The sequence below is a fragment of the Zonotrichia leucophrys genome, chromosome 1 (genome assembly GCF_028769735.1).
Source record: "Zonotrichia leucophrys gambelii isolate GWCS_2022_RI chromosome 1, RI_Zleu_2.0, whole genome shotgun sequence".
Lineage (NCBI taxonomy): Eukaryota > Metazoa > Chordata > Aves > Passeriformes > Passerellidae > Zonotrichia > Zonotrichia leucophrys.
Window position 1 is genome coordinate 49,981,090 of NC_088169.1, and position 22,888 is coordinate 50,003,977.

The window sequence follows — 22,888 nt, forward strand, 5'->3', positions numbered from 1 at the left end:
ATCAAGCAAGAAACTTTTCCTGTGATCAGAACACCTCTCTTCTGGAACAGCAGTCGCTTAATACTGAATGTTTTCCTCAAGATAAAGCATACATCTCACAGACATTTCTCAAGAACAGGACAATAATTTCAGAATAAGAAAATAATAAGAATCCCAGTAAAGCCTATAGAGCATCTCAGTGTAAACCCATTTCTAAGTATGTGGTAAAGCACACTCTTGTAGGGGGATAGAATATAAGTAAATAAAGGTAGTGGAGAAAATAATCTTATGCCCTAGAGAGTTGCAGCTGAGCTAATTATTAAATATTAGGGGCAGGCCTGACTTTAACAGGCCACAGCTGTAGCCAATAAGAAGGATATAAAAGAGTGGATTGGTTGGCTGAGGGAACCAGAGTCAGTTTGCTGCTGCAAGGACAAGGAAGAGTTGGTGCTCGGAGGAGCTGTCTGTGAGAAGCATCATGGAGGTATGAAACTCTTGCACTAAGGAGACAACAATATGAAACCTTTGCGATATAAGGACAACACAGTGTGAGTTTAATAAGGAATTGTATGCTGTAACTGTGAAAAGGCAACAAGCTTTGCTGATTTGCCTTCTCTAAGGAAAGGTCATGAGAAAAAATACATTTTGAATGTTCTTCTGGTTTTTGTATGAAGAAAAACCTACAAAGTATTAGTGTTTTTTTATGTAAAAAGAGCTGGTGGTTTAGGATAAAGGGACAGACTAGAAGGAGTGGCACTGTTGTGGGTGTTTGCTACCAGAGCAGGAGGAGGAAGTGCATGAGGCCTGGAAACAGCCTCAAAGTCCCAGGCACTGGTTCTCAGCGGGGGATTTTTCTACCCTGGCATCTGCTGGAGAAGCTACACAGTCCAGAGAAGAAAAAAAAAGTCCAGAAGGTTCCTGGAAAGCTCTGATGACAACTTCTTGTCCCAGGTAGTGGAGGATCCTACAAGGAATGGTGTGCTTCTTAACTTCATACTAACCAACAGGGAAAGCCTTGGAGATGTTAAGGTTGGGAGCAGCCTTAGCTGTTGTGACCACGTGTGGAATTCAATCTTGAGTGAGGAGGAAGCAGGGCAGCAAGTAAGATTGCCACTGTGGATTGCAGGAGAGCTGACTTTGGCCTCTTCAGGGATCTTCTTGGAAGAATCCCATAGGAATGGGCCTCGCAGGGAATGTTGATGTCTAGAGATCACCTCCTCCAGTCTCAAAGGAAAGGTCATGCATAAAAATGCAGCCTGATGAGCAAGAAGTTGGGCAGTTGGGGCAAGAGACCTGCATGGATGAACAGGGAGCTCCTGTCATCACTCAAGTGTAAGCAGGAAACACACATGAGATGGAAGCAGGGTCAGGCCCTTTGGAATGAATATAGAGAGTTTGTCAGGTTAAGTAGAAATGAGACAAGGAAGGCCAAGTCCATCTGGAATTAAATCCAGATGTCCAAGGATGTCAAGGACAACAAGAAGGGCTTTTTCAAATACATCATTGACAACTAAGGATAATGTGGTTCTGCTACTAAATGGAAAGAGGGCCCTGGTAACAGAGGGTGCAGAGAAAGCAGAGCAACTGAACTCAGCCTTGGCATCCATCTTCACTGGCTAGACAAGCCCTCAGGAATCTCTGACCCTGGAGACTGGGGTAAAGGGACATTGAACAACTTTCCCGTGGTCGAGGAGGTTTGGTTTGGAGAACACTCAGGTAAAACAGACATCCATAAGTCCTGACAGCATGAATCCATGACTGCTGAGAGAGCTGGCAGATACCATAGTAAAGTCACTCATGATCATCTTTGGGAGGTCATGGTAATCAGGAGAAGTGCCTGAGGACTGGAAGAAAGCAAATGTCACCCCAGTCTTCACAAGGCTCTCTTTGGGTATGGGACAGCAACAAAGAGGATGGACTTTGGTGACAGAATGCAGAGAAATGGTTTCCACAGAATGTCATCTTTATCCTTTTTGCTGAACTCCATCTTCAGCTTGCATTCATCTCCATGTAGGAAGTGTGTGCAGACATGTTTATTCTGAAGCCTAGGTTTAAAACCCACTCTGGATATAGTGGAGGTTAGGCCTCAGCTTAAAGAAAGGTGCTTTTGTGAAAGGTAGATTGCAAAGACTTCCTTGAATAGTCTATGCTGCTGAAGTGTTAAAGCATAAAGGGTGTAAGAATGAATAACACTGAGTTATGCTGGAGCTGCAAAAGCAGGCATGGATTGAACATACCTGTAAACCAGGTTTGTATAGCAGGTTGTTACTTCTGGCCTGTTTCTGTTGAAAATGTTGCTACCAGGACATGGACAGTAAATTGATATTAACCTAACAATGTTCTGAGCCAACTGTTCCATGGTTAAGTGCTCTACATGTGAGGCATGTAAAAAAGTGCTGGTGACACAAAGAGACTCAGTGAGAGCTGTGTCTTTGTTCAGCTGAAGAAGTGGAGGTTGCACTGGGTTTGTTGCTAAGTCAGAGCAATAGCAACTACTGCTCTAGGCAAATGGCTTTCTAGAATTAGAAGCCATTACTGTCTGAAGTGACAGATTTAGAAAATGTCTCTTCATGAATAATTAGCTCACCCAGCAAAGCTGCAGCTACCTGATAGTAAATTTTTTCCCTTTTGGGAAACTTTTGGGCATATTTTGTTTCTCTAAATGGTCATTACTGGTAGTTTATTCCATTTGACAAATAAGTAGTAAATGAAGGTGTTCTCATAGATTGTTGCAATCTGCATGTTTTCATTTTTTATAGCTCCTCCAAGGATGTAATTGAGACCCTGAAGAGCTTTAGCTCTTTATACTACTGAAAGCCACTCAACAGCTTTTTGCAAATTTCCAGTTTGAAGAACTGAGGAGTAATTATTCAAGTGTTTATATGGATGGAAAAAAAAAATCTTCCTGTAGAGACAATACTTTGCTACAGCCTTTAATTCTCTCTTCTCTGTTTCATTTGCCTTCAGCTCAAAAATATCTATTTTAGATATTGTTTCATATAGTAGTATATCTTTTTGAAGTAGCTGAAAAGGAGCTGGGCCTGTCTTGTCAGTCAAATACTGCACTAAATTCTCTTTTCCATAATTTTCCTTCACTTATTGAAGAAAATAACTTTTTTTTTTTAATATATTGCTGCCCTACCAGTTGCTGGGGATCACATATCATTCTGAATGTGTCTGGCCCACCGTTAGTTTTTGTAATTGAACTAAAACTCTGCCAAGTTGTGTCATAACACAGTAATGGAACAGTAGAGATGACTTACTTCACATATATTGTCTGAAGATTGGTATGACCGACTGCAAGTAAATGGGAAAAGGATTGGTAGTTGATATCTCTAATTTAATCTTTGGCATCTCGATGAGTCATTTTAAGATTAAAATTGTTTTCATTATACTTTCTGCATGAAAGACCAAAATAATCTGTATTTTTAATAGACTTTATTCAGGAAAGCACTGACAAAAAATACTAGAGTACTTTTAATATTTGTTTCTACATCAAACATGCTGAGATGAGGCTTAAAAGCCCACCTGAGAATTCACATTTTGTTCATTGCTGTTAGTAAAAGCTGTAATTATCTGTATCTTTTGGAAATACTTAAAATGAAACACAACCTAATTCTCAGTTATAGAACAATGTAGTACAACAAAGACATGATAATCTATTTTTTCATTTTAAGATGCAGGTGTGGAACCAGGAAGAACACTAACACAATTATTTCTTTGTAAACCTTTGCAGTACATAAACATTTATTGGAGCATTAAAAATCAGAATTTATTCTGACTTTTTAACAGCAGAACCACTCTGTTGTATAGGTAGGCAAAGAGCTTGACTTTCTGAGATAGTTGCACTCTGAGAGTCCTGTTTTCTCTCCTTTAATTGTCAGTAACATCACTGCCCAGTGATCTTCGCGGGGCTTAGGGTCACCCTAATTGCCTTCCCCTTCAGTCCTGACTGTTAGTGGAGCCAACATTTCCAGCAGAGTCCCTGGGGCCTTGCTGCTGCTGAGTGTGATTCTGCATTCTCTGCATTCCAGAGCCCTGTACCCCAGAGCAGCATTCACCAACCACACTGCAGGGCTGGGCACAGTGAACTCTGATCCCAGCAGAGACTGAGCTAGACTGGGGTAGGACAGTCTGGGCTGGCAGTGACCTGATTAGGAGCTGTAGGACTGAGAGGTATCACAGAGTTTTCATTAACATCCCTAGACTTAGGTTGAGGACATTGAGGGTTTTGCTTGGATTTGTTTTATTTAAATATTAAAGCAACCACAGACATCTTTCAATTTTTCACCTCTCCACATCTTTTACAGTTTTTGGATTCTTAGAGCTGAAACCCAATGGCTGAGGAGAAAGTTCCAAATGTGTTGTGACAGGGAAGAGGATGCTACTCTTTCTACCTTTTGAAATTTTAAGTACTCAGCTGTTGAACAGCTTGTGTAGTTCAGGGGAAAAACAAATGAAGAGAAATGTGAATGGAGCAAGGGGCTTCTAGAAATAAGTGTGCCTGATCAGGTCACAGATTCATTTAGCCCAGTATTGTCCTTCTCCAAGTGAGCAAGAAAGAAATTTAGGCAAGAAGGGGAGAAGTTAAGGGAAAACTGCAGAGGCACACAAATATAAAGCAGACTTGTAATGGTATTTCCTACTCCCATTTTCAGATTCTAAACCAGTAGCTTTGTCCTTGTGTCTTAGAATGCTTGGTGGATTTCTAGTCCATGACTTTGTGGTTACTTTTCAAACACCTGTGAACTTATGCAATCTTCAGCATGATCATGTTAAAGGGCTTCATTCCCCTTTTTGTTTTCAACCTGCCACACAATTTTATTTGAGAACTATATTTGACAACCTAGTTCTTACATAGAAAAAGAATCATTCCTCATTCACCTTCTCCCTGACATGGCTATTTTTTTAGCCTTCTGTCATATTATCCCCCTAAGTCTTTACTTTCTCATGGTAAAGAGCCCCTGTCTAGTTGGTCATTCCTTGCCATTTCCTTCCTCTGGTAAGTCTTATGCTATTTTCATCTTCAATGTGGTTTCTCATGTTCTCTTTGTTGCTTGTGGAGCTCATAAATGTAGTTACATTGATTTCTTTATACACCCCTGCAATTTATGGTCTGGAAGTGAGGAGCTGAACTGGATCAGACCAAAAGTCTTTTTACTGTCCTGTCTCAGAATACCCATATAGCAGATATCTAGGGAGGTATATAAGACTAGAAAGTTCTTCAAACCTATGGTGCAATATTTAGATTTGTCCACCAGACAGTTTTTAACCCTTTCAATCCCCAGCTTTGACCCCTACTGCTCAGTAATCAATAAAACGTGGTTCAGTCTACTGATTGCAAGTTCTGTCATGACTGTCAAAAACAGGAAGAGATTTCCCTCTTAAGAGAGACTACATTACATTATAAAAAGTCCTGAAGAGTAGACAGGCCCAGAATATTTAGCCATAACTATTAATGAAAGAATAAAATTTTTATATTCACCCTGAAAAGTAATTTCCTGGGGGAAAAAACACTTTGACATTTGAAGCTGGCTCTGGTCTGAATTTGTTCTGCAGTAACAAATAAATGCAGAATGCTGCAAAATGCAGTTAACATAGCAGATCATGAAGTGTTGACTGCAGAAGATCCTTGCTGAAGCCTGGTTTCAGGCAATACAGTGGTGGTGTGGGCAAACTGATGAGTGCCCACCTTGTGTAGGCCTTCTAATGAACTCAAAAACCTTCACTAATTAACATTTTGGTCATCTAAGGAACTGATCATATATACATGCAATGACTTTATAAAGGAATGAATCACTTAAAATGCAATTAAAAACTGCTGCTTCAGCATGGATCTTTGAAGTCAGTTGGGAATAATTAACTTCAAGATGATTTATTGAAGAGATTAATCTTTCACTTAGAGCTGGAGTTATCTATATGAATTCTTCTGAAAAATATTACTCTCTGCAGTTTTAATGGTTACAGGATGAGCCAAGATAGTGTTCCTTGCTTCTGCTATTGCCCAATAGATGCTCACCTCAGTGCCTCTTTGTGTATGTAATTTGTTTTAACTGGCATATACCTAATTAGGTAGGTTCATATCTTGAACGTTACTTTGCTTGATGCAAGGGTTTTATAAAAGGCTAAAGAATTTCACAGATTAGATCTTTCCATTTTTTGCAGTGCACACCAACATAATTTCCAACCAAATATTAATAATAAAACCAATAATAAATTGGTTTTTTTGTTGTCAAATTTCTCATTGAAGTCATAAAGCCACAGGAAGTTAAGTGCAAATGTAAGGTCTTGTTGATTTCTAATTAACAAAGATAATGCCTACAATCCATATGTACTGCAGGCATAATAGTCTTATTTCTCTGGGAAACAGGCATTTGGATTTAATTGGATATATGTATAATAACAAATTTAAGTCCATATAACATGAAGTGTGCTCTTTGTATCAGTTTTTGATTTCACTGTTTTTGGTAAACAAATAGAGCTAACTTCCCTATAGAAAACAGTTCCTTTGTACATCTACCTTGGAAAAAAATCTGAGCGCTTCTGTGTACATGTTTCTCCTCTCTTTCAGTGAGTTCTTCCCAGAACACTTAACTCACAGTTTGTCTTAGAAAAGCAGACTGTGTTGCTCACATCTCTGACCCTTTTGGGTTTCAGTCAGTCTGAGAATAATCCTTAGATTGTTGACAGTGGATTCATCTCCATTTCTTCCCAGAAGCAGCTTTTAGCCATATAAATAATAAGCTAAAATCAACAAAGCTTGGAAGAAACCAAACACTGTTTCCTACATGATTCTTTTGAGGAATCAAGTTGTTTTATATTGTTTGATTTCATGTTCCCATTATCAGCCTCCTTACATTTCATTTCCAATGTACATGAAGGAGAGCAAACTAAGACAGACAGGCTAGTTGCAGAAAAATGCCATCAGTTATGCCTGACAATCCTTTCCTCAGTAAACACTTGAGCCTGAGGAACCCTGTATTTTCCTTCCATATCATGCATATGTCACGCATAACACATCAGATAAAAATCCTCAATATAGCTGATATCTTTGCTTAAGATAACAAGAGGAAATCTTTGGAATGCCAGCTAGCAAGATGCCTTCCTGAATGGTCCCTTGTTGTTGCTCTTATTAATATTCAGCATCTTCTGTCAGAGATGTAAAAAAGTACTTTGAGCCTCTCTGTTATTAGGAGCAGGCATGACAAGTGACAGCAAAATGATTGCATGAATTAACCAGAACAGCTTTCTGGTGAAGTTACGGCTTTCTACACACTGTGATGCACTGTTTTTAAGCTTCTTTTGCTTTCTCTGTTACATTAACACTCTTACAGTTTTATCCGTGCCACCCCACCACTTCCTTTTTCTTGCAATGCATTTAATCACCTGCCAGACTATCTGATCTCCTACCAGCCCCAAAATCTGGGCAATTGGCACACACAGAGCTTGATGGCAGAGCAGCAGCTGGGCAACTGGCAGTGCACACTAACTTGGGTACACCAGTCTGTGTGCAAACAACTTCCACTTTAATAATCCTACTTTTTATTAAAACTTGTTTCCTCTCTTTGTCAGCCAGTAAGGCCTGGCTGACGCAAGAAGGAGAAATTTTTGCGGTAATGAAATTTCAAAAGACAAGTTAAATTTGTTCCTGTAGGAAAGGAAGGACATGAGAAGTAGGAAATGCTGAGTGCAAATATGATTATGAGAAGTTTACAGGCTCTAACAAGATCTTCAGACACCAGAAGGGCCACCTTTGCACAACCCCCAACTCTGAACTCTCAGAGCCAGCCAGAATGTCACAAAGGACATCTCCATGAGTGTCTATCTTTTTCTGTTTGTTTCAGCTGGTCCTAAAAGCCTGGAAGGGAAACTTCCACCCTCTATTTAGTTACTCCAAGGCATCATTATGGTTTCTGCTCTTGGCAAGTCCAACCATCTCAGCTGCTAGAACTGTAAGATCCGTGAACAAGGACTTTGTACCCAGTATTACCAATGGCTTTTGTGTTAAGTGTGGACCTTTTGAAATTTCCCTTTGTTTTCCCTTCTACCTCCAGAAAATGATTTTAAGCTGGGGAAGACAGTTTTCCTGCATTTCCTCTGTCAGTACAGTAAAACAGTCACTGCCATGGGTAGCATTCACTTGGCTCCTGAGTGTATAGACTTTAAGGACAACTCTGAGAGGAGAGATTTAAAACTCATACTTCCTATGTATTATAGGAATAGATACAGTTTTGGTTTTTTTTCTGTCTGCTTGTAACACAAACAACGTAGCAATAGCACCTAAAAATGACTTTATACACCCTGTTACACAAAGTTGTTTGAGATGTATAAGGTGCAACAACAGAAGAACCATGAGATTCCAAAACCAGAAGAAACATTGCTTGGTTCAGATTATCACATATCAGATGATTTCTGTATCTGATAACTAATTTTAAGGTTAAATTATAATTTATGGAATAAATGCTTTAAAATCATATGGAATATTTTAATAAATGCAAATGCCTAAGGATTTTATTTATTGAATAACTAGCTCATGGATAATATGACAAAAAATATACTGTCAGGTCAATATTTGGCTAGAAGTTCCTGTTGCATTCTGCATTATTTTTTTTCTCCTTGATAAGTACTTTCAGGAAGAAGTTTGGTCTTTTAATTGTTTCATAGATGATTAAAGAGTCTCACTAACTTCTTTTTGTGGACTGGGTAACATTTATTTCATATCTTAAATGTGTCTAACTTACACGCATCCTTCCTGTATTACAAGTATCACGTTTCACTTATGACCTCTCTACTGTCAGCCTTAAATTGGTACCACCACTATCCTCTGGCTTAATATTCCACTATTGATATGTAGACACTCAAAAAATAATTTTATCTTTTCCAGTACTGTGTTGTGACTGATCCAGGGTCTTGTGAGTAATCTGTGTCAGGAACAGGAAACCAGCTCCATTTCCTTAATGGCAGTTAGCGATTTACTCACTTCAGAATCACTGGAAAATAAATTACAGTGTAATCTGAAGTCTGGAGAAGCTTTCTAGTGACTCTCAGGGGCTTTAAAGCCAGGAGTTACTTCATTTTTGGCATTACATCTGTGTAGTTGAGTTCAGGCCAAGCATTTCTTTTTCACTACAGAAGCTGCCTCAGGGCACAGTGGTTATTTATCAGCTCCTTCCTTGCTTGTGCACTCTAGCCCTGCTAACTTATCAGTTGTCTTCCTTTTTTTGTACACAAAGCTTTGGGAACTTATCAGGAAAAAATTAATGTGTTCTCTTACATGCAGATGGGTGAAGAAATGAGAAGTTTTGCAAAACTTCAGATAATTAATATATTAAAGCCATTGTCTTTAATACAGACCTAATTTATCTGTCATTAACACTGGCAATTACCAATTACCTTTATTGCTGCCTTCCTACAGATATCTCCAGTGGCAAGAAAGTTTAGAAATAAAGGAATGGAACATTATTTTGTTGCACAGTGATGCCAGATTGTTTTTCTATTTTTGTTTCAGAAACTATTCCCCAGTTCTGCTTTACCAAAGGAAGGGTACCTACATTTTTGTATCTCCAGCACCTGGATCTTCATCCTAAGTGCTTTGTGATTCCCCCAATCTCTCTCTCTCTCCCTTTCTCTCTCTCTTTTTAACAGTCAGAAAAAATGAAAGAAAATTTTTGATGGTATAATTTTTAATAACAGCCACACAGCAGTATTCTAATACTGATACATTACCTGGGGGTAACCATCCCTGGGCAGTATAAAATTATTCTTTTTGTTCTGTACTGTGTGTAGTACATGTGTACTGAATATTTTTACTATCTGTGATATTAGAACATTGTTTTGGGAACACTAAGGATTTTAGGGAACATTTTATGCCTTTTTAAAAAGAAAAATATACAAACTGTGTCTTAGATGTGACCTCTCTCTCTCTGCTAAGCTTTGGGCCTGCTGAGGCACCCCAAGCCAAAGTGGAAGACATGCAGGAGCTCAAAAGAAAATGGTGTTACCGCCCTTCTAATGCTGGTGCTTGGGCAGAAAGGAGGCCCAGGCTACTGGCCTAACTAGGAGAAAGTGAAGGATCTGGCTGGTGCCTCAGCACATGCTTTTGTCTAGGATATCACAGCACTGGTGACTCTTGTTTTTATGGGCCCACTGGGGATGTGGAGTGGCAGGTGAGAACCTGCGAGCCGGGCTCCGTTTCTAATAGACCTGGGCTTGCTTTGACTTCCTACTTATAGAAAAGTTATGCTTTATAAGCTCTTTACTTGTATGATTCTGAGTATACCAACAGAAGGATGAATTTGATCCTTATTTTTTTGATAGGGAAGTGTTTTTGACAAAACGTCTGTGCAAGAGAAATCTACCATTATAGTCTGCCTGCTCACTCCTATGCTTCCTTTCCTGTGTTTAACTGTTTTATCTAGCTGTTCTATAACTTTTACTATGCATCTTCTTGCTGTAGAGCTTCTTACAGCTTTTTCAGGCAGTTCTGCTTGTTTTTCTCTAGGTAGATAGCTGCCTATTATTCTACTTTCTACTCTTGGCCTTAAAAGACTTCATTTTATTGTGCTTAAACCATAATTTTAAAAAAAGGAAAGGTTACAGAAGTGCTTAGGGCTGGCAATAAGGATTTTCTTAAAAGGAGCACTTTTCTTGGAAAAGTACAGCAGCTGAAGGAATCTAATCTCAGGAAGTAGGGTGTGATTTGGGGAGCTTTACAAGGAGCTGGATATGCTACAGATGTTTCAAATTATAAACTGTGTGATAAAACCACTTTTCAGCACTTTCAGAACCTTTTAGTAATACCTTTTAGTAATAATGACCTTTTCAGTAATAGGTCAAAATAAAGGAGTGCTCTGTGGTTGTGATTAAAATTGGTTCCAGGAGAAAGAGACTAAAATGTCTAACCAGCACCCATTGTCTATGACAAAGAGAAAAGGCCTCATAAACCATGATGGAGGTCTTGGAACCTATTTGATGGAAGAACAACAATTTCAGCACCATTACTTTCCCTGACAATGGGGCCGGGGTGCTCTGTGAGGACAGCAAGGCCACCCTCACCTCAGGGACACACAGTTAACTGGCTGTGTAAGTCCTACTGCATTGCTGTGGTGGTCTCCTCTCACACATGCACTGAGGACAATCTCTGTAAACCTTCTCAGCACCCTGTGGTCATTCTGATGAACCCTAAATCCTGCTCTGTGACCATTAGAGTATCAGAAATCAGTAGAGGAGGCACCAAGAGTCCATGACCCAGAAGTTAAAAATTTACACATAGACACGTGATTCAACAGGTTACTGAAGAATTATGCACTGTGTAATTCAGTGCAATTAAAGGAAAGAGGCTGTTACTGATACAAGACATCCTTGGTTTAGCTTAGATAAATCTAAGTAAACTTAAGTTCTTATAAATTCCTGGTGGCACCTGCAAGGAGAGGCTTCTCTGTGTTCAGTACAGAAGGAGCCATTTTAGATTGAGGCATTCTAATATTTTAGCACTAAGCTAATCTTCACTTCAACAAGACAAGTGCATGTACCTGTTATTTACCACTGACATGTCTTAAGTAGTTTTTGGGAAATGCTGGCTCATTTATTGCATCCTCCCCATTTTTCTGCTTCCTGCAAGGAGTGTTTACCCTAAAGAGTAGGGACTTGAGGTCCCCAAGCTGTTGAGATTTTTATGGTGCATGTGGTTGTAGTCTCTAAAGCTTTATATCCCTAAAGGTACCTAGGGTTTAAAAATCCTTTCACTTATTATATCTAAAACTTAGAAACTGAAGGCAAAAAAGTTTGATTTATGATTCTTGAAAATAAGACCTTTTTATGATATATGGGCCCCTTTTGTGTTTCCAAATATATTTATTCCAGAACTTTACTGACGCAGACAGAATTCAAGTCAATTCAAGTTAAGTTTTTAAACATTTTTAAAAATACTCAGCATGCCAAAGCACTTCTTATTAGAACAAAAGCTGCAATGCTAAGATATCATTTCAAGCCCTATGCATGATCTGATAGAGAATAGGGATTTTGGGGGCTCTGTTGTACAGCCAATTTGTCCTACATATATAGATAGAAAAGGAAAACTCTTCATCAGTATGTTCTGCTTGAGAGGTGTTGTTCCCTTGCCTTGAAATACCTTGTCCATTGACACTGTATCTGTGGCTCCTTGGGCTTAGCGGGGTAATTTCAAACTCGTGCTGACAGTGTTTATATCATTGCATACAAGAAGTCTACTCAGCATCTAACTTCATCCTGCAAACTTTACATTTTATCATTTGCATTATGCTTGATGAGTAATTATATGTCTTGAAATGACAGCTTCCATGTCTGCTTCTTCTAAGGATATTTGGCCAGTATGCTGGTACATGACAATTTTAATCTTATGAGATCACTATTTAATATTCATGCTGTATTTTTATAAACTATCTTTATATAAAGTTTAAATAAAAGAGAGGAATTTACATGTAGTGTGTTAGAATTAACCTGTCTCTACATTTCCTCCCTCCCTCCCTCGATTATCTCAATTTATATTTTGTGACTTTGATATTGAGAAGTGTCTTTCAATTCCTAGGGAAGGTCCAGCTGCATTCAAAAGGACTTGCTTTAAATGGAGCAGGTCTCTTCAGTATTCTTCCTTCCATGTAATTCAGTGAGGTTATCATGAGTATAAACAGGATAAACCTGAGCGTCTAGCAGCCTAGCATCCTTCCAAATCTAGTGGTTTCCAGAGTTCATGTCCTGTAGACAAACCTTAGATTGGCTGTGGACAAGCACATGGGCTACCCTGGTTTGCTTGCTGACACGTTCTCTCCCTAATGCCACATCCCATACTGGTAACAGGAAACAGAGGAAATGCCCTCACTTGGGGACAGAGCTCATGGGCTCTGTCAATGACTGAAGCTATCCTGAAAATACTGTCCCGAGCTGATCTTTCTATTCCCATCAAGTGAAACACGTGCTAGACGCTAGATGTTAGTTTTCCAAAACCTCAGTGTTCAAGTGCAAGATATAGCTTTAAATTCCATCTTATTTTTAAGGTTTGTACTATAAGCAGAAAAGAGCGGAGGGAAAAAAAGATGTGGTAAGTTGCAAGATCCTTTATATTAAGTGTAATGTAACTGGAGGTAATGAGGAATTTCCGCTGTAAAATAAATACAGCAGACTGCTTGGAAAATCTTAGGATTGTATCAGGGAAAACGTTCCTGATTCAAGAAGTACAGAAAGCAAGTAAAGGAGAGATTATATTTGTTGACAATTGCGAGGAATATGTGAGAATTTGAGGCTGAGGGGTCCATTTAAGAATGGCCATTAGAAAAAGATTCATGATTGTTCAGGACATGAAGGAGGAATAGCAACTGAGGTAGGATAGAAGGTAGACTTGAATAAATTTACAGAATGGGTAACCAAGATCTCATGTGAAGAAAAATGCTGCTAAAGGGTTAGTGCCTTACCAATAATACACACAATGACAGTATTCATCCACAGGTGTAGTCTACCCCACTGTGAAGAAAAAGGGAGAAAATGCAGTAAGAAATCAGCTTGATTAAAACATGAGCTGTGCATGAACCTTAAGCAGCACGAGAAAGAATAAAGCTGGAAGCAGAAACTAGGTCAGGCTGCTGAGGATGAGTGATAAATATAACCTGAACATGTAGGAACAAAATTTTAAAAAGTCAAAGCTCAAAACAAGATGCATCTGCCAAGAGATATCAATCAATTTGAAAGTGCAATTGTAACACAGGGAAGGTGAAGGAAAGGGTGAATTGGTCAGCTGTTCAGTGGAGAGGAAAAGCTGTTGCTGGATGATACTCGGGTTAAATTTTGTAATAACATTTTGCCTTGGTCCTTGCAAGCATGATCAAGTGAAAAATGAGAAGTAGTACAGTAAAGTAAAAACATGAGTCTAAATGGAAAAGGAACAATTTAGAGTTTATGAAGTCAGCATGGGATTATGAGTGTCCTGATGAATTTTAACAACTTTATGATGAACTATTGGATACTCATGTTGCACTGGAGTGCATCTAATAAGCTTGAAACTTGGAAAGTTCATGAAGGGAGAGCCAGTGCCTGTCTTCAAACAAGGAGAAAGGAAGATCAGGTATGATTCAGCCAATAACCTAATTTCTGCTCTCACAAAATGCTTGAACAAGTAACTGAAACTGTTAGAACTGGAAGACAGCAAGGATATGAGTACAGCCAATGCAAAATAATAAAATCCATGTAATTTCCTTTCACAGCAGGCAAACAGGATTTGAGAACATAAACATGATTTATCTTGACTTTATTAGGGCTTTCTCTATTGTCCTATGTAACAAACTGAAAGAATATTATTTATATTAATGTTAGGCATTTGTCTAGATGGCCTTCAAAGGTCCCTTTCAGCAGAACCCATTCTTGGCTACAATTCCATAAAGCACTGATGTAGTGTGGATACAGAAGGACTGGGGAGGTTTCACAAGCTATGAAATGATGATCAATGTTTTTCACAAAGACAAAAGCAGGTATGGTTCACCAGAGATGATTCTTTGGTCTTTGTTCAGTTTTTCTCCTAATGATCTAAAGAATACTCCCATTCAATTTTCAGGTGACATGAAGTTGGGTGGCATGAGAAGAGCAGAGAATTCAAAACTGACTTCAAGAAATTGACTTAGCAACTTGGAAATGTAAGATGAAATGGAGTAGGAACAAGTGTAATGTATTATTCTTGGGCAGGAGTAATCACCTAGACACATATGGGAAACAAATATCTAGTTCAATAGCAAAACTTCAGAAAAGGATCTTGGGGCTGTGGTGGATCACAATGTGAGTGAAAGACACAAATGGAAAAGACAAAAGTAATTGTTACACATTCAGGGAATATAATATGTAAGTCACAAAACACTGCCTTCCCTCTGCTTCTTAATGTCAAGGTAACAGAAACCCAGTTTGGGACAATGCATTTAAATAAAGGCTTCTGACAAATTCAGAGAAAAAGATGAATAATGATCATAAAATTGTAAAATATAACCTGCACTGAAAGATTGAAAAAATTATTTAATCATTAAGAGACAAGGGCTATGAAGACAGCAGTCAGATATGTGAGTGTTACAAAGAAGATGGTAATTTGTCCCTTTTTTCCACAGTGAATAGGACAAAGAATAATGAAATTATAGGAGGGAAGACTGCAATTAATAACTGTAAAAACTTGCTTATGTATAAGGATGCATGACCTAATGACTATCTGGAATCCCTTCTAGATCTGTGATTCTTAAAGTTAGAAGTCAGGTCATGTAGGTTTGATGCTTATGTTATGAGATTCCAGCTGTCAGTCTGTCTTTAGGGGTTATAATGTGAAAATATTTGAAATGAAAAGGGGAAATGAGTTAGCCCCAAACACGTTATTGGAAAGTTAACAAAACGTAAAGCAAGAAGACATGTACTGTTGTCTAAAAGAAATGCAGTGTAAGAGAATTATGAGTTCTTTTGGCATACATGTGTATGAAAATATATGAAAATTAGCTATTTATCTTGTTTAAGAAAAGTTTGCTTTTATGGTTTCAACTAGGAGGGCAAAAAACCTGTATTAAAGAGCTTTTTGCTAAAAAATAGATTAAAATTTTGTATGGGATTTCTGAAATGAAATTTGCCCTATACTTGCAGAGTAACATCATGTTCAATTGATATAATTTGAATAAAGGTTTAAAATGAAGACTCTATAGACACATTGGATGATATTCTATAAGAAAAAATTGTAATCTACAGCAATTCAGACTTTTCTAAAGGAAAAGACTTTGTTCTGCAAAACTAATTTATAAATAATTTTCAGTTTAGATGATTTAGCAGTATTCAAACAAGAAGGCCTTCACAGAGAAGAAAAATACTCCAACATTTGTGAAACTTATTAAGACATTTCTAGGGGGCCTTTGAGTTGTGGATACCTCTACTACAATATCAGAAGTGCTCATAAGAGAAGAAAAGAGATAAAATCCTAATATTGGTAAGAATGAAGCTCTAGATAAGTACTCCCAGCTTTAGATGAGTACTTTCATCACTACTTTTTACATAACACTGAGTTGATTGGATTAAGGAAGGAAAAAAAAGCAAAGAAATAGAGAGTTCATTTTTTATCTCAGCTGTCAAAATTTGTGTATAACCTCTTAAAATGCTCTATTGCTAACATAAATTCTTTATATGGCCATGATTAGAAGGTGAGGTTTATGTCTGCACATTTGTCTAGATTTTGAATATAATGAGCTGCTCAGATTGTACTTGACTCAAGATAGAGCTACAAGTGCTGTGAAGTTGAGGCACTCTCATGACTGAAGTAATTTTTACAGTGTTTTGAAGTCCCTGCATGTTCCAACCCTTTCAAACTACTCAGCTGAGGAAGGGGTTTGACTATTAAAGGAGGCAGATTAATTTTCCATTCACTAACTGTGGCCCAGTGATGCCTGAAATGCAGGCAAGCAAATTGCAAAAAATCAAATTAAAAGCCAAAATGCCTTAAGAAATGTAGCTGGTTAGAGGTGTTTGTGTTCCAGTAAAAGCTCCCTTTTGATATAATTTTCTTTTGTGTGCTTTAGAACAATCAGTGGAATTTTGGCTAATATGTATTAAAATAATAATTCATTAATTTGTCTTGTGAAGGTCCTGGGGTGTTTAAAGCATCATATTGAAGGATTAAAGAATCAGTCAAGAGCAAGAGTAGCAAATAATGCAGACTTTGGACCTTGTACTGATTTTGATTGGGATAGAGTTAATTTTCTTCTTCTATTTTGGATTTGTGATGGAAACAGAGGGGATAATACAGATATTTTTGTTACTGCTGAACAGCCCTCTGACAAGGTTAAGGCCTTTGGTGCCTCTCACCTCATCCCACCAGTGAGGAGGCAGTAGTACACAAGAAGTTTTGAGGGGAAACAGCTAGGACAGCTGATCCCAAGTGACCAAAGGGATGTTCCAGACCATGTGGTGTCATGGTCAGCATATAAAGCTGGGGGAAGAAGGAAGAAGATGGGGGTGGTGAGAATGATGGTGTTTGTTGTCCCAAGTAGCCATTACATGTGTGGGAGCCCTGTTTTCCTGGACATGGCCAAGCACCTGTCTGCTGATGGGAAGTGTGAATGAACTCCTTGTTTTTCTTTGCTTGTGCGCAGCTTTTGCTTTACCTGTTCAGCTGCCTTTATCTCAACAGATGAGTTTGTTTAACTTTTCGAATTCTCTCTGCCATCCTGCTGGTAAGGGAGTCAGTAAGTGGCTGTGTGGGGCTGAGTTGCTGGCTGAAGTTCAACCACCACTAGTCCTGATTCTCTTCTTGCATCTTCTTTAAAATACTTTATTCCAGTTGACTGCAATGGAGTTATTCTTTATATGTACTGGAGTTGAAGAAGACACAATGGTGGTAGCCACATGCATGAATACAGAAATAAAAAACAGGAAAATAGAGATTTCACCTGTCTAGTGCAGGGTGACAATTGCATCCTGAGAAATGGAATTGCTCCAGATACTGATTCTGAGTCTGTAGGACAAGCAGGATGCAAACAGGGCTATCTGCACTTCAGTAACCCAGCCACATCCATGCTGTAAAATGCTCCAGCCCTGGGTACCATTGGATGCTTTTGCAGATTTCATTATTATTGTGTGTGTCATTTTCTGGTTCAAAGGACTTGGAATAGTGTAGGGGGATAGAATATAAGTAAATAAAGGTAGTATAGAAAGTAATCTTGCCCCCTAAAGAGTTGCAGCTCGGTTAATTATTAAAGATTAGGAGCAGGCCTGACTTTAGCAGGCCACAGCTGTAGCCAATAAGAAGAGTGTTATAAAAGCATGGATTGGTTGGCTGTGGGGGTCCTGGAGTCAGTTGGCCACTGTAAGAAGAAGGGAGAGTCAGTGCGTAGAGGAGTTGCCTATGAGAAACATCAAGGAGATATGAAACTCTTGCAATAAGGAGACAACAATGTGAAACCTTTGCAATATAATGACAACAGAATAGTCTTAGGAGAGTATTGTAGCCTGTGAGATTGAAAATACCAAAAGCAATAACATTTGTCTAGAAGAGGAAAAAGAGGGTTGTATCTCATCTTATGGTCTTGCTGGCACTCCAGGAAGATTGAGTCTGATGTGGCGTCTTTACATAGCCTTTCCCAAACTCACTCTGCTCTTCTAAAATTGGAGATTCCCACAACTGTGTCCAATGCCAGCTGTATCTGCAGGGGCATGCTGTGTGTCTGCACCTACATCTTCTTGTAGGGACAGAAAAGGGAAAGCAGGAACAGTCCGATGTCGAAGGAAGGGGACCAGGACACCAGATGGTTCATCACAGGTCCAGTTTATTGAAGAAAGCATCAAACACTTATACAGCAAATAATAAGCTTATGAATATTCTGTAAGCCAAGCAAGCCATTGGTTAAACTATACCATCAACTCTTCCTCATTTCTTTGGGCCTATGTTCTCTACTTCTCAAGTCTCTCTCCCACTTTGTTATCATACCCAGCTAGGCCCAAGGACACGTTATCTTGCAGGTGCAGGATTTGGAATTAGCCACGGTCTTGTACTTTTCCAGTCTCTAGTCAGCTAAATTCCCAACAGTCCTATAGCTCTGTGGGAGCATCTGTGTATTTTGGGATCTTCCATGAAGAGACATGTCAAGGAAGTCAGCCTTTTCTTACAACTTGAGGAGTCACTTGGAAAACAGCCCTCATGGAAAAAGTTTGGCTAAGCTTAGGGCCAGAAGGTGCAGTATGCTTTGCATTCAGTGGGCTGAAGAAACTCTTGTGCATGTTGTCTGCCTTCCTCTCAGTGCTGTTCTCTGGATCTTCTAGGACTGTCCAATTTGACAGTAAATTGTCCAGTTCCCTTGATAAAGAAATCCTTAAGATTCTTTTGTGGATTCCAATTTAGGTGCCAATACCAAGACAAAGCTTATCTGTAGGAGAGCTGTGGGATTCTATTGTCTGTCTACAGTTTCTCTATGCTTTGTATAGAAATCCTGTAAAGACCTTGTCTTTACAAGTACAGAAAAGCTGCCCTACATACATTTAGGGAAAGAAAGATTCTAAGCCTGCACTGAGTGATCAGGAACATCCATGTTGGTGTATAGCACAGCTGGGGCACTCAGCAGGATACTCTAAAAAAATAGGAGAACTTCAGGCAGAGCAGTTTGTGTAAGAGAACTTTCAAGAAGGGCTTTCACTTAGAAATTCACCACAATGACAGGAAATGTCCTCCAAGTCACATTCTAGGCTTTTGGAAATATTTTTATTTAAATACACATTATCCATCATAGCTTTTCAATCTTCAGGCATCATTTATCCTGAAGTTTAGCTTCCTCCATATGTTTACCATCAACTAAAGCACCAGATCTGATGAGCAGCTTGGAAATGTTTTGTCATGCAGTTTATATAAGGTTTTTTGCTTTTCAGCTAAATGTTTTTACATTTAACTTGAACCCCTTCTGAGAAGGGCTGAATATTGAGCATTAGTACTGTTATTTCATACTTACATAATAGCTATTCATTTGTTCGATGAGTGAATTTTTCCATTAAGGATTTTCAAGCCCCACATCACAGTAGTCTGGAGCTGCAATTGCAATTTGATGCAATCTTGAATTGCACATAATTAGTGCAGAATGGTGCATGATGCCACCATCTTCCCTATGATGAAAGCTCTGTCTTAGATGGTGCAGAGCACTTCCATTTGACCTAAACAAAATTGACTCAATTTAGCAAATAAATCTCACTAAAGAGCATCTTGGGACTTAATAACATGCACACAGTATGATAAAATGTTTGGTAAGTGCAAGGGTAAACAGAGATCTTATTACAGAAAGCTATTAGATAAATTTGCAAATGGATTTGTTTATCTAAGTTTATAAAAAATTCTGATGCAGCTCTATAGTTGAATGATCTATCATTATACTTCATAATTATATTCATTTTACTTGCATTTTGTTTCTGTTCTAGAATTTTATCAATGAAATCTAGGAAAGCAGAATCAGAAAAAAATCCAATTTGATTAGTATTAATTTGATTTGTATTAAGCATAATTCAGGACAGGATTAGCACTCAGTCAAATCTTTCGACCTGTTATAAAGTCAGCAGATAACATTTACAGTCTATAATTTTTTGTCAAAATCCTTTAGAAAGGCATGGGAGTAGGAGAAGAGTAGAAAAATTACCTGTGTGATTCAGGACTATTGTAGTTCAGTACATACACAGCAATCTTAGGGATTATTTTCTAACATGAGATTTGTAATTAAGAACCAAAGAAAGTTTGTGCCCCATTAGAAATTTTATTAAATGCATAGCTGTTTGAAAAATAGCAATTGAGAGTACTTTCCAGAAGCCTTCAATTCTCCCTCCAATCTGGAGGAAGGTTGGTTTACTTTGGCCAATATTTCTTGCTCAACAGTCATGTAAATTCTCATAGCCTTTCCCTTCTCTGTTGATTTGACTAATAGATTTTCAAAGTTTTCATCTTTGCTTTTATAATCACTCCTTGCTGTCCCTTCATGTTTTTCTATGTTATATGCATTAATAACTCCCAACATTTTTAGTGCCCTTTGAATATTTGGGTTTGATTCTTACTTATATTTAGTGCTTCTTCTCTTGACACCTCTTGTGACAAACTGTTCTGCCTTTTCTCATATTAACCTGATGTGTTAAAAAACTTTATCTCCTTTTAATGTGTTTTATCTGAATGTATTGGTTATAAAAGGTCATAGTTTACAGGTGGCTTGTTTATTCCCTAGAACTGATGGAGGCAGAAGCAGGAGCTCCTTCAGAGGGAATTCTGTCCTGATCCAGAGTGCTCTGCCTCTTAGTAGCAGTGAAGCTTCTCCTATTTGTTGCCAAGTTTGGTGAAAACAGCATGCATTGAATAGGAGCACCACTCATTTCACAGGGGCTGGAGGTCAGTGCCAACTCCATTTTTCAAGATGTCCATGTGTTCTGGATCCCAAAGGCTGACAGGGCATGTAAAATGTTCCATTGCCTATTTCTGAACACTCTCTTGCTTAGCAGGACTGTGTATCAGCAGTGATCAAACCAGATTAAACTTGACTTTCTACTCTGTTTCTAGATCAAACAGATTTTTCAGTCTCCATTCCACAACTTTTGTCATTCACTGCAGCATCAATTGGCGTGTGCTCCACAAGTTCAGCAGCCATCCTGCCCAGTCTCTTAGTGCTGCAACCAAGCTTCCAAATGGACTCAACTGCATCACTTTCCTCTAGATGAGAGTTCCATCAGCTGCTTCTCTGTGGTGTCAAGAGTCCCAACAGCCCTGCTGGGGCCTCCAAGAAATCAGTTGGATGCCATGAATCCGTTGAGGCATCCATCCAACAAAATGCTATATGTCATGTGTACTGTGAAATACAAAAAACCCATGGTGCACCTTTGAAGTCAGAGTATCAGGGGAAATAATTTAGGATTTAGGGAGAAGGATGAGCAGGGCCACAAAGTTTGACAGCTGTCCAAATTCATATGAGTTTAACATGGAGCTCTCTGCCAAAGGTAACAGCTCACATGCTCTAACAGTGAACAGTCAGACACATAAATATTAACACATAACTGAATTAATTTAACCAGCCAACAGCACAGAATAACCAAACAGGGAGACCAGATTTCCCTTAAAAACTGGTAAACTGAAGAAACTCCAAAGACTCTTCTCTACCTAAAAATTGCTGTATTGTACCCTCAATTCCTTGAAGCCCTCATAGGAATCCATAGTTCTTAGTCTCAAAACTTGTTACCAAAGAATGATAGGCTGAAAGACAAAAAGAAAATCTTGTAATACTATGAATTTAAAAAAATCTAAATGAGAATTATGTTCTTATTATCAGCATTCCAGCATTTTTTTTTCTTTTCAGCTGCAGTGTTGGACTAAACACAATACTGTGAAAGTTTGTTTGTTTCCTGGACTAATGAAAACAGGAGTCTGTATAAACACAGAACATCTATCAAAACCTTCCAAACAGACATGCTGCTTTTTTCAGTAGGGGAAGATTAGCTTTTGCAGAGTAATTTTCTAATACTTGCTCTAAAACCATACTTTTGACAGCAATATCACAGTTTATAAAACTTTTGAAATGAGACATCTCATTTTGTGCTTTGATGCTTGCAGTTATTTAATGATGTTTACCAAAGGATGTTTGTAATAAGTGCATTTTGCATTTGAGTGCTGCTGTGTGATCTATGTTAAAACACACAAGTTTGCAGATATTGGGCTATATTTCTGACTAAAGCTGTCTAAATCCTTGTCCTTTATTGCCAAATCAGGGCTGGGATAACTTAACATGCTCAGTGAAAAAAAAAATTTGCAAATCTCAAGTTTTTTGACTCCAGTAAGCACCAGATTACTCATTATTCTGTGGAACATGTCAAGCATTTTTGTTGGGTTGATTAGGCACAAAAAGTGGAAAATCTTTAATATCAGCAGGAATGATCTCTTCAAAATCTTCATGTCATAGTTCTTCTATTTTCAGGTATGGATTTAGACTCTTCTTTCCATGCAAGCCCCTTGAACAGGAGACAAGAAGTGCCTTCTAATCTTCTGGGTTGATAAGGTTTTTAAGGGCAACCACTTTTGTGTGCTGAGCATAAACACCAAGGTGGTGTTGCAGGCAGTACTTTCTCTTCCCTGTCTTTAATGAAGGTTTTTACAGCTAGTGTTCTTTGTATTTCTGATACAGCCTGACAAGTTAAGTTCAGTAAATTAAATCATGAGGCTTTTCTTGCAGTATTTAGCAAAACAGCCAAGAAAGGAGATGGCAATCATTTTCATTTTTAGTACAGAAGCTCAAAATTGTAAGGCAAGTTCTGCTACCTTTTGCATAATCCATGGAACAAAAGATAGAAGAACAAATCTTATTCCCACCACAATCTTAGCAGATCCTAAATCCTTCAAGGATACTTGTCCTGGATTTGATTACCTCTG

The 22,888-nt window shown here is 38.4% G+C and overlaps 1 long non-coding RNA gene across 2 annotated transcripts; it reads left to right on the top strand.

Moving 5' to 3' along the window:
* The first annotated feature begins 396 nt into the window (after positions 1 to 396).
* Positions 397 to 21,645, top strand: LOC135452054 (uncharacterized). Of its 2 annotated transcripts, XR_010441531.1 has the most exons (4): positions 14,590 to 14,636; positions 15,779 to 15,949; positions 20,703 to 20,863; positions 21,032 to 21,645. It is a non-coding gene; the product is annotated as an uncharacterized LOC135452054 (long non-coding RNA). The 2 variants fall into 2 exon arrangements; XR_010441534.1 differs by lacking the exons at positions 14,590 to 14,636; positions 15,779 to 15,949 and adding an exon at positions 397 to 463.
* The last annotated feature ends 1,243 nt before the right edge of the window (positions 21,646 to 22,888 follow it).